The sequence below is a fragment of the Phodopus roborovskii genome, unplaced genomic scaffold (genome assembly GCF_943737965.1).
Source record: "Phodopus roborovskii unplaced genomic scaffold, PHOROB, whole genome shotgun sequence".
Classification (NCBI taxonomy): domain Eukaryota; kingdom Metazoa; phylum Chordata; class Mammalia; order Rodentia; family Cricetidae; genus Phodopus; species Phodopus roborovskii.
Window position 1 is genome coordinate 11795370 of NW_026126563.1, and position 11101 is coordinate 11806470.

An 11101-nucleotide genomic window follows, 5' to 3' on the forward strand; every position below is an offset into this window, starting at 1 on the left:
CCTGCCAGAAAACACAAGGATATGTGTCAAAGAGATTATTGAGGTTTGCTATGGAGCAGGATAGTGCTTCTGCAGGGAGGGTTGGGAAATGCAAGACAAGACACATCCCGGAACACTCTCCACCACAATGAGAGGGCTTGAGGGTCCCACAGAAGGTCCTCAGCTAAGCTCCTGGGAGGATCAAAGAGGAAAGGAACTAAGGGGCTTATTAGGGGTTGACAAGCAGGCTCACTGGGGCCTGCTGCACAAGCCTTGTGACCTGAGTTCGATCCTTGAAGCCCACACAAAGGTGGAAGGAAAGACCCAACTCCACAAAGCTGTCCTCTGACCTTCCTTGGTTGCATACATGCATACATGAGAATAACTAATAAAAATTCAAGATACCAACAGGATGCTGAACAATGTTTAGTTATTCTTAGGTAGTATAGGAGGCTACACTATCCTCAAATATGCCACTTTGACATAAGGGTTATTTTGAGTTGATGGCAATTAAAAAGCAGTTACAAAGAAACCTTTGACCTCTTCCCACAAGTTTGCTTCCTTAATCAATTCTAAAGTTAACTGAGGGATCTGCATAAAGAACTGTGTTAAACTAGACCTTGCCCATAATTAGTTCCCCTCTGTTTTCCATAATTTGCTGTGTTTAGAAGCTCAAAGTCATTTTCTTTTGTCCTATCCCTCCTCTAAAAAGTTATTAGCTGCACACAGATCTATAACCTGGTACTTTGGAGGCAGAGGAAGGTGGATCTCTATGAGTTCCTGGCCAGTAGGTAACAGTTTTAGACTATGATTTTAGAAGTTCTATGATTATTGTTCGCATGTTGAGAGCATCAATATCTGGTCTACAGAGCGAGTTCTAGGACAGCCAGGACTACACAGAGAAACCTTGTATTGAAGAAAAAACAAAAAAGAAGTACAGTGTGTGTGTGTGTGTGTGTGTGTGTGTGTGTGTGTGTGTGTGTGATTTAGAGATGAGAATCAAATGCACGTGGTAGGCAAACGCTCTGCTACTGAGCTACACCCTCCATCCACTGTATTTGCTTGTTTTCATTTTGTTTTGAGACAGGCTATTGATACATAGGCTGAGCTGGCCACAAACTCATAATCCTCCTGCCTCTGCCTTCCAAGTTCTGGAATTAAGGGTGTGAACCACAAGAGCTGCCCAGTTAGGGAGGCAAATTCTTAAACTCAAAAATCTGTGCCAGGTCAGCCTGGTGATTTGGATACATTCTTAACTTTGCAAACTAAGTTCTTTAACGTGTCTAAAATTCTAATCCCGTGGGCAGGTTTTTTTTTTTTTTTTTTTAACATTTTGCCTCCATGTGTTCCTGTGTGCCAGAAGAGGGTGCCAAATCTCATGATAAATGGTTGTGAGCCACCATGTGGTTGCTGGGAATTGAACTCAGGACCTCTGGAAGATCTTAACCTCAGAGCCATCTCTCCAGCCCCACCATGGGCAGCTTTTAAAATGAGTAAAAAGCCTCAGGATTTCCAGAATCCAGTTTCAGTGAGTCTTGGGTTCAGCCCAGGCCTGAGGGGGGTAGGGATGTGTGTTAAAAAGCACACAAGTAACAACTGAAGCCAAACAAAACCCCAAAAGCCTGGGAATGTAATGTGCAGCTTTCTGAGTCCCCGACTTACACTCAGACAGTCGGTGTAGCTGACTCAAACACAGCTCTGACCTCAAGCACTGCCCACCACTGACAGCCTGACAAAGTGTCTGCACTTAGGGCAGTTCAGCTGCCTCCTGCCCTGCAGTTCTCAGATTTGTACCTGGCTATGTCAAGTCATTTCAGACACCAAACAGAACCCCATCCCTACAGTGGAGACTCAGAAAAAAATTAAAGATCTACTGTGTATTCCTCATTCCACCTGTGGGGTTCCCTGAAGCACTCAACAGCCCAGATATAATTACAGAGCACTACCTGGATGAGCTTAATGTGGCCGTGTCCTCTCCAAAGGAAAATGAATCAAAATCTGAATCTAAGGCATCGCTTAGAAACAGCATCATAGCTTTGTCTGCAAACCCCTCATTCTCCATCTCCACCTCCCATTGTCCTGGATGATCCTTTTGTTTACAGTCTCAGCTAGGAGGATGGAGGGAAAGGAGATTCTGCTGCAACCAGAGCCAGGTACTGCTAGGAATGAAGTTGGTTGCTTAGCAACATTGCCCCCTTATTGCCTCCCTTCAGATATCAATTTGCAATACTTCATTCCTCTTTTAGTGCTATTCGAAGTGTTCTTTCTAACCAGATTTTACCTACATAAAACTGCAAGGTAAGCAGTGCATGGGGGTATTCTTATACTAACATGCTAAAACAAGGGATTTGGGTACTGTATAGATATGCACATTTTTTAAAATGTAATTGGTTTTGTTTAGCTTTTTGGGGAGTGGGGTTGGCGGGGGGAGCTTGAGACAGGGTCTCTCTATGTAGCTTTGATCATCCTGTGGCTCACTTTGTAGACCACACTAGGCTTGACCTCTGCCCATATATTTAGTCATTATGCATTCAACAATTATGTACAGAGTGTCCACAACAGCAAAGCACTGACACACAGCAAGTATCGTGTTAATTTTTTTCCAGCGGTCCATGCTTGTGATGTAAAGGCAGGAGGATCAGAATTCAAGGGCAATCTTTAGTTACAGGAGGCTGTCTCAAAACAGTCAGATTTCCAAAGGCAGATTTTTAAAACAGAAATCAGTTCATAATTATGTCCAAGAGGGACCACTGGCTGAAGGTTCACATGGTGAAATTCTAATTTTCAGAAGATATGTGGACAGTAGAATCTGTACTTCAAAGGTTAATTGTATTACTCCACATCATCAGCAAGAATCTGAAAAATACCACCTACAACTGTTAACCCCAGGGTACATGGGGTTAAACTAACAGATACTATGCAAGACTGAATGAGGAGTAAATCTTACAGAGCTCAATAGAAAACAGATATCTACAAAGAGTTATGTGCCACATCTGTGGCTAGGAAGCCTCAGACTGAGCAAGTTGGGCTGGAGTACAACTTCAGGGCTAGGGTACTAGCCTAGCATATGCAAGGCTCTGGGTTTAAGGCCCAGCACTGCAGAAGAAAACAGTTACTGGATCTTCACAGAGCACATGGCAGGAGGCTTGCCGGATGTTAGGATTCAGGCAGTGATGCCAGCCCAGGCATGGGAAAAAGCAGACCTTGGAGTGGATTTGGGGGGTGGGGGGGTTGGAGGACTCCCGAAACAGACTGAAGCTCACAGGGTGCATGGTCAGTGAAGATCCGGTAACTGGTACTGAGAAGCTGATGGGGGATGATCTTAGAATATTTTCTCTAAATTTCACCTAATGTTAATGAACTAAATATTTTTAACTGTAGTTCTTGATAGCTGTTTTGTTATATATAATTTTACTATGATAACGTTAAAACCCTTTTTATTTAAACAGAAAAGAGGAGATGATGGGGTGTGGCTTTGTTAGAGTAGGTGTGGCCTTGTTGGAGGAAGTGTGTCACTGCAGGGGCGGGCTTTGTGGTCTCCTATGCTCAAGCTATAGTCCATGTGGCACACAGCTCACTTCCTGTTGCCTACAGATCAAGTTGTAGAACTCTCAGCTGCCTCTCCAACACCTTGTCTGCCTGAAGGTTGCTTCCTGCCATGACAATAATGGATTAAATCTCTGAAACTGTAAGCCAGCCACAAATAAATGTTTTCTTTTATAAGAGTTGCAGTGGTCATGGTGTCTCTTCAAAGCAGGAAAAAAAAAAAAAAAAAAAAACAAAAAACCTTATTAAGACAAAGTTAGACACCAACATAACAGTAGCCATTACACCAATAAGTTATTCTTGTCCATTTGTGCTGCTGTAGCAAATACCCCAGACTGGAGTAATTATAATGGATAAACTATTTCACAGTTCTGAAGACTGGAAAGCTCAAGATCAAGGAAGGGGCAGGCTTCTTGTCTGCTGTCTGTTGCAGTCAGTGTCCTTCTAGGATGGTACTTCAAGAACTACATCCACACATAGAGGAGGAAGTAGGGGGGAAAATCCCTTAGGCAAGCCCTTTTCATCAAGGTACCCAACTCCACTATAGGGCAGCATGCCATGGTCTATCTGCTCTGGGAACCCCACTTTTTAATAGTGCAGCATTAGTGTCACCTGAATTTGGGATGGACACATTGCACCCAGATCAGGCAGTTCTTGCAAAGGAGATAGCAGGGGTCCACACATACACAGGGGATGAAGAAGTGGAAAGACATTCACCTGTAGAAATAGAACTGACTGTGTGTGTGGGGGGGAGGGTAGGGGGTTGAAATGGAAACATTTAGACAAAAGCAGTCAATTCTGGAACCACCATCAGTCAGAATTTATTTTCATGTCTAGAGACAAGAACTGTTTTGCACCGCTGTCTGTAGCATCCACAAACAAAAGGTTGGATAATCTTAGTATCAGCACAACCTGGGGTGCTTCTGCTCTATTCAAGAAAGAAATCTGAGTAGAGCAACAGAGTGATCCTCTGCAAGAACAGCCAGTGCACAGGGACGAAGTGCCGAGCCTGGCTCCCAGTGGCAGAAGCAAGGAGTAAGCCTGTGCAGGTTGACAGCAGCTGCAGACAGTCATGACTGGACATCTGTATGCACCTCACCTGGTCTCTGGCTGTCAGCATGCTGTGTGGCTCACGGATCTACTCAGGGCACTGGGTATGAAAGATGGCAGAGGTTTGTACGATGTCCACTCCAAGAAGGACATATCCCCTGGGCAAGGGCAGAGGTTTGCACAATGTCCACTCCAAGAAGGACATATCCCCTGGGCAAGGGCAGAGGTTTGCACAATGTCCATTCTAAGAAGGACACATCCCCTGGGCAAGGGCAGAGGTTTGCACAATGTCCACTCTAAGAAGGACAGAACCCCTGGGCAAGGGCAGAGGTTTGCACAATGTCCACTCTAAGAAGGACAGAACCCCTGGGCAAGGGCAGAGGTTTGCACAATGTCCACTCTAAGAAGGACAGAACCCCTGGGCAAGGGCAGAGGTTTGCACAATGTCCACTCTAAGAAGAAGGACAGAACCCCTGGGCAAGGGCAGAGGTTTGCACAATGTCCACTCTAAGAAGAAGGACACATCCCCTGGGCAAGGGCAGACAGGTTTGCACAACGTCAACTCCAAGAAGGACAGAACCACTGAGTAAGGGCAGAGGTTTGCACAATGTCCGCTCAAAGACGGACCCATCTCCTGATCAAGGGCTTCGGGAAAATCACTTTGCAAGCCCTGAAGGACACAGGTGGACTAAACAAGCTTATCATAGGATGAAAAAAAAAAAAAACCTGATTCTCACTAGAGACAGAAAACCCTGTCTCTAGACTGAAGAAATGTCTCAATCTAAATAGCTTAGACTGAACAGTCCGTGGCTTTCTCCTGGAGCTAATAGCCATATTCTGTTTATTCCAAATCTTCTTATGCATCTAATATATTTTTAAAAGCTCTAACACAATTTTTTTTTTTTTGTCTACCGAAAGGTACAAGGAAAATAAAATAGTGCACCACAGAGCAGAGGACACCCTGCACAGGAGCTCCAAACAAAATCCTCATTCAACATGTACAAAAGTGTCTGTCTGTCAGCAGGACACGCGGCACTCACCCTAACATGGCAAAGGACATGAAGGGAGTGCAGAGGGCAGGCTTGGAATCCTAACAATGACTGCCAGTCAGCCCCTCCCACCAATAAGCAGGAAAAGGCAGACTAACACCAGAGGGCGGCGACTCTTCTTTTTCTCATTGAGTAGGAGTTACAGAACAGAAAAAAAAAAAAAACATGGAGCTGGGGGACAGAGCCGTGCTGAGAACTGGGACAAGCATATGGGAAGGGAAGCTGTTATCTGATGTGAAACTGAAGATATGCCGTTTGATGGAGGCGTTTCCTCAGTCTGGGGCCCTCTTAAGAAAGATTCTTCCTAGGAATTCTCTTATGCCAAGGAAAAGAGGCTAAAGCTGCCATGCTGTTACTTAGAAAGTTAATTTTAAAACACCTTTATCAGATGATTGCTGATGGACAAGGCCTCTCTGCGGAGCTTGGGGACAACGCTGTAGAACGAGACAGTGGTATTCGTCCTAGCACTTTGTGAATATGCTGGAACCGCTGAACCGTGCACTTTATAGAGAATTTTGTCTGAATTATCTCCACTCTATAAAGTATCTTTTCAACAATTAGTCCATGCCTGGAGTGCACCGAGTGTTCAGTAGACAGCAGCTGGTTTTAAAAGATGTTTTGTAGTTCTGACACTTATGTTTTTTATAATTTTATGCGTGTTTTTGCTGGATGTATCTAAGTGCGCAATATGCCTGCAGAGGCCTGGATAGGCCGTGTGATTCCTGGGAGCTAGTTAGGAAGCTTGTGACCTGTCAAGTGTGGGTGCTGACAAGCAAACCATGATCCTCTGCAAGAACAGCCAGTGCTCCTTAGAAGGATAAAAAGTGGGGGAATGGGTATCTTAAGGGGGCCCTGCCAAGGAATGCCCCTAAGAGAACTTACCACCATGTGCAACATAGTGCAAGAGGTTTATTGGAGAGGGAGAGGGTGGGGAGGGAGGCAGGAAGACCAAAGCCTTCTGGAGTGGGGACTTGAGAGAGACAGACAGAGGGAACAGGCACCACACTTGCACAGGGTGTGCATGTCACATCAATGGCGATGAAAAGGCATCTGGTGATAGGTAGCCACCTTGGCAGCAGAAGCAGGCTGGGGCGGGGCGGGGGGAGGGGGTGGGATGAGCATTCTTAACTGCTGAGCAATCTTTCCATCATCCTGTGCCCTTTGTCTCCTGAGAGATTTCATTTGGCAACAATACATGTTCTCTTTTTCAAAGAACCCCAAGTGTTTGTATATATATTAAAGTGTGTCATGTGGAGGAGAAGTAGGGAGAGAAAAGCTAGAAGAGAAGGAAGAGAGAGGGATGAGGGAGGCCACGGGAAGGGGGTAAAAATGACAAGGTTGTCTTCATCACCCCCTTCCTCCGCCTCTCAAATCTGGCGCTGCGAATTAAGTCAGAGTCTCCTGAAGTCTAAGCACAAGCTCTAGCCGCGGGCTCTCTCCATCCAGTCCCAAGTTTTTCTCACTATGCCAGCTGCAAAACTCTGCTTGCCCTCACATCTAAAGCATAGATCAAAGCGCCTGCTCTGCCAAGTTGTCCTTGCAATCTTGTGCGTCTGTCCCAGTTAGGAAAAGTGTAAATGTTTGTACAAGCTTATCTGTTAGTTCAGACTACAGGATTTTCTCAAATCTGCGTTCGTTCAATGCAATGAGTATTTATTGAGCATTTTCTGAAGCTCAGGCATTCCAGGGACTCTGAGGCGGATGTATTAATATGGTGGCTCTTAGAGTGTGAAGGCAAGGCTGGCTCAGTCATACTACCTGGGTTGTTTTATTTTATTTTATTTTATTTTATTTGAGTCAGGTTGGTGTCTCTCAAATCTGTGTCATCACAGATGACCTTGAACTTCTGACGGCCTCCTTCCAGCCTCCCAATGAGGGGTTGGCAGGCATTCACCACTAACCCTGACTTGCTGGGAACTCCCCCGCCCCTGACCCCAAGCCTGGGTTTCTCTGTGTAAGGGCTCTGACTGTCCTGGAACTCACTCTGTAGACCAGGCTGGCCTGGAACTCATGGAGATCCTCCTGCCTCTGCTTCCTGAGTGCTGAGGTTAAAGACATGTGCCACCTGGGACATGTGCCTGGGCGGGAACTTTTTGAGAAATACAAATTCCTCACCCTGAGGCCACTGCTAGTTGCAATTTTCCTTCATTAATATTGAAATCCCTGTGATGATTAAGTAATAGAGATTAAAATTTTATTTTAGCCCATAGTTTTGAAGCTTTCAATCCATAATTGATTGCCCCATTGTTTTGCATGTGTCACAAGACAGCAAAGATGTGAAGGAACACATGACTCGGGGTGGGGGTGTGGGGGTGTGGGGGTTGGGGGGTTGGAGAGGTGGGGGTTGGGGGGTTGGGGAGGTGGAGCAGCAGAATCTCTCACTATGCCTCACCTCTTAAAATGGTACCACCTGCCAGCCATAGTACCCTGGGGCCAAGTCATCAGTGCTCGCTCTGGCCTTTGAGAGAGGACAGAGAACAGGAGCCAGGAAAGCAACAGTCAGTACTGGTCCCCTCTGTTTTTTTAACAAGTCACTCAAGAGACTCAGGCCGTTAATGTTGGGTCGTTTTAAAAAGCAGTATTAAGGGATGATTTAATGGCTGGACATAGTGGTGCACACCTTTAACCCAGTACTTGAGAGGCAGGTAGATCTAAACTTCAGGTCAGCCTGGTCTACAGGGCAGCTAGGGCTACACAGAAAAACCACCTCAAAACAACAACAAATTTTAAAAAAATTAATATAATATCTCACATACGACTGCTTGATAAGTAACGATGAAGGAAGGAATGAGTTAAAAACTGAGAATGTAAGTTCTTGGTTGAGTTGAAGACAGGATGCAAATTCATCCTATGTGCGAGACTATCCTTCCCCTGCCCTCAGACGCCCCGCGGGTTCCTGTTTTTGTTCACACTGTCGTGTGAAAAACCAAGTTATGTGAAGAACAGAGCAAGCAAGCAACAACAAAATAAATAAGGCCAACAATAACAGGAGCTTTGGGGAACTCGGCTGACACCTCTTGGTTATAATGGATAAAGTGGATAAAAGTGAGTTCCGTTTGATTTATTATGTACGAGACAAACGCATCCATTGTTAACCCTCTGTCCTAGGGCGGAGTAGACAGCCACCTGTTTTCTCAGCCCTTCTGGAAGAGCACTGAACTGGTTGGCACAGCTTAGCTCAGCGTTTTTAATGAAGTTAGAGCCTACTTAGGGACCCGGGACTTCCTCTACAAAGCTGTATTTTTCTTGAATGAAGGAAACGCTTGTGGCTCGGCTAGGCTCCCACTGGCCCTCTGCCTGGCTCCCAGCACGGCCTTTCTGCCCACTCTAACTGACACCACAGGGGCCTTCTTTGGTTTTTTGCCTCTGAACCTCTTGAGAGTGCTTCTGTAGAGTCTCAGATGGAAGTGCCACTGTGTCCTTAAGAAGGATTGTGTGTCTTTAGGATTGAAGACGCTTTGGTTTTGCAATGCACCTTTCGTCACAGCGGGGCACCCTTTCAACTCTCACTTCCTGTTTTAATTCTACTTGGAATTAAAATCTGCTGAGATTTAGTTTCTAAAGAGCTTCTTGAAGAAGCTTTCTCCCACAGCTAGGAAAGCAAAGGACAAAACAGCATTGGCCCGCCTGAGCTAGTGAGCAGGCTTCGTTTCCTGTGGAGGCCCTTGCTTCACTGAGATAGGGACTTCGTGGGTAGGGACTGTCTGGAAGGGACTGTGAGCGACGTCTAGAAGTCAGCCAAGGTTTGCCTGGGGGGGGGGGCAGAAAGGGGAAGGGCGCTGGGATGTGGCGGAAGGAAGGGAGATTTATGGGGAAGCGCTAGAACAACAAAGGCGTCAAAGTCCTTGGGGATTTTGGAATTAAGAAAATCGAATGGTGATATATGAAAAATCTTACATCAAAATGATGTCAGCAGGGTCAGTGAGATGGACCGTCTGGTAAAGCTGCTTGCGGCTTAGCCTATGGGCCTAAGTTCCATCCTGGAACCCTTCTGGTGGGAGCAGAGAACCAACTCTCACGAGATGTAGTCTGATCCTTCCCCTCCACACACACAGTGATACGCACCCCCATAGATAAAAAATATAATTAAAAATGATTTTAAAGAGTGCGTGAAAGAAGGGAGCTCTTGGTTGCTCAGATAATCTAGGGAAGCCATGGTTAGTTCAGAAGCCAAGAGTCTACAGTAACAAGATCTGAGGCAAAGCTGTAGGGCTGGGCACCGACTTCCACGTGCTACCCTCAGTGCCCCCTGACCCGGTGTTTTCTTCCAGCCCAGAGCCAGGGGAAATCTTTTCGTCCACTTGTCCCCCAGGGCTCTCTTTGGCAATGTCTGTTGAACTGGAGGGAGGCACCGGGCAAAATGGAATATGGCAGACCAGCAAGTTCTTTGAAGTGTTACGTTTTGTCTGAAAACAAACAAACAAAAACAAAAAGCCTTGCTAATGTCTGCATTTCGGAGTGTACAGCTGTGCTCCAGAGTGCCTGTATCCCCTCAGCATCACACTTCTTCTAGGCTGAGTTGCTGTGTCCGGGTGCTGCCAGTTTGTGGGTGTCCCCTCCTCACACTACAGGAACGGCTAATCCCTCCAGGTGAGAATAAGACCACTGTCACAATTTTCGAGCCAAATTTGAATCAAACTTTATTAAATACTGGCCAGGAAGATGGACAGGTCCATACCAGGAATTCCCAAAGGAAAGCACCGATTACATCAGATAGGGGCTTATAAAGGCAGAACCCACGAGGCACATACTTCCTGTCTTTGTCCAATCAGGGGCAAGTATACATCCTGACTGCTTACCTCCTGCCCACAGCGGGAACAATTTACCATGTGTAATTCACAAGGTTATTGAAGAAGAACAAATCAAAAAAAAGGTCGACCTTTAGCTTGGAATATGAATAAGTAGATACCATAGAGAACAATACAGAAATAAATCAAAATTTAACTAAATAGAAGATGGAGTGAGATGGACATTTTAAGCCCCTGCAAACCTTGCTTTGGAGCCTATTTTCTGGAAACCCAGAGATGGAGCTTGCTAGAGAGTCTATAAACTTAGCAAGTCTTTAATTAATTAAATCTCGCTTTAAATTTGGCTTTGAGCAGTGGTAGTGGTTTTATTCTTGATGGGTGGGGTCAACATAAATACATTTAATCTCTTTTCCATCTTAGCCATGCGCTTACCACACGCAAGTGGGCATGTAACGTCTGTAGTTTGAGATGTAACAGACAACACCGTGTTTTTCTCTTCTTCACAATTTCTTGGTGTTCGAATAAGAAGCCCCCCCCCCCCGCACAGGCTCATATATGTGAATGCTTGGTCCCCAGCTGGTGGAAGTGTTTGGGAAGGAGTAGGAGGTGTGGCCTTGTTGGAAGACAAGTATCACCGTGGGTGGGTTGTGAGTTTCAAAGGTCCGTTCCCGTTAGCTCCCCTCTGCCTCCCAGTTGTGGATCAGCTGTGATCTCTCTGCTGCTCCGTGG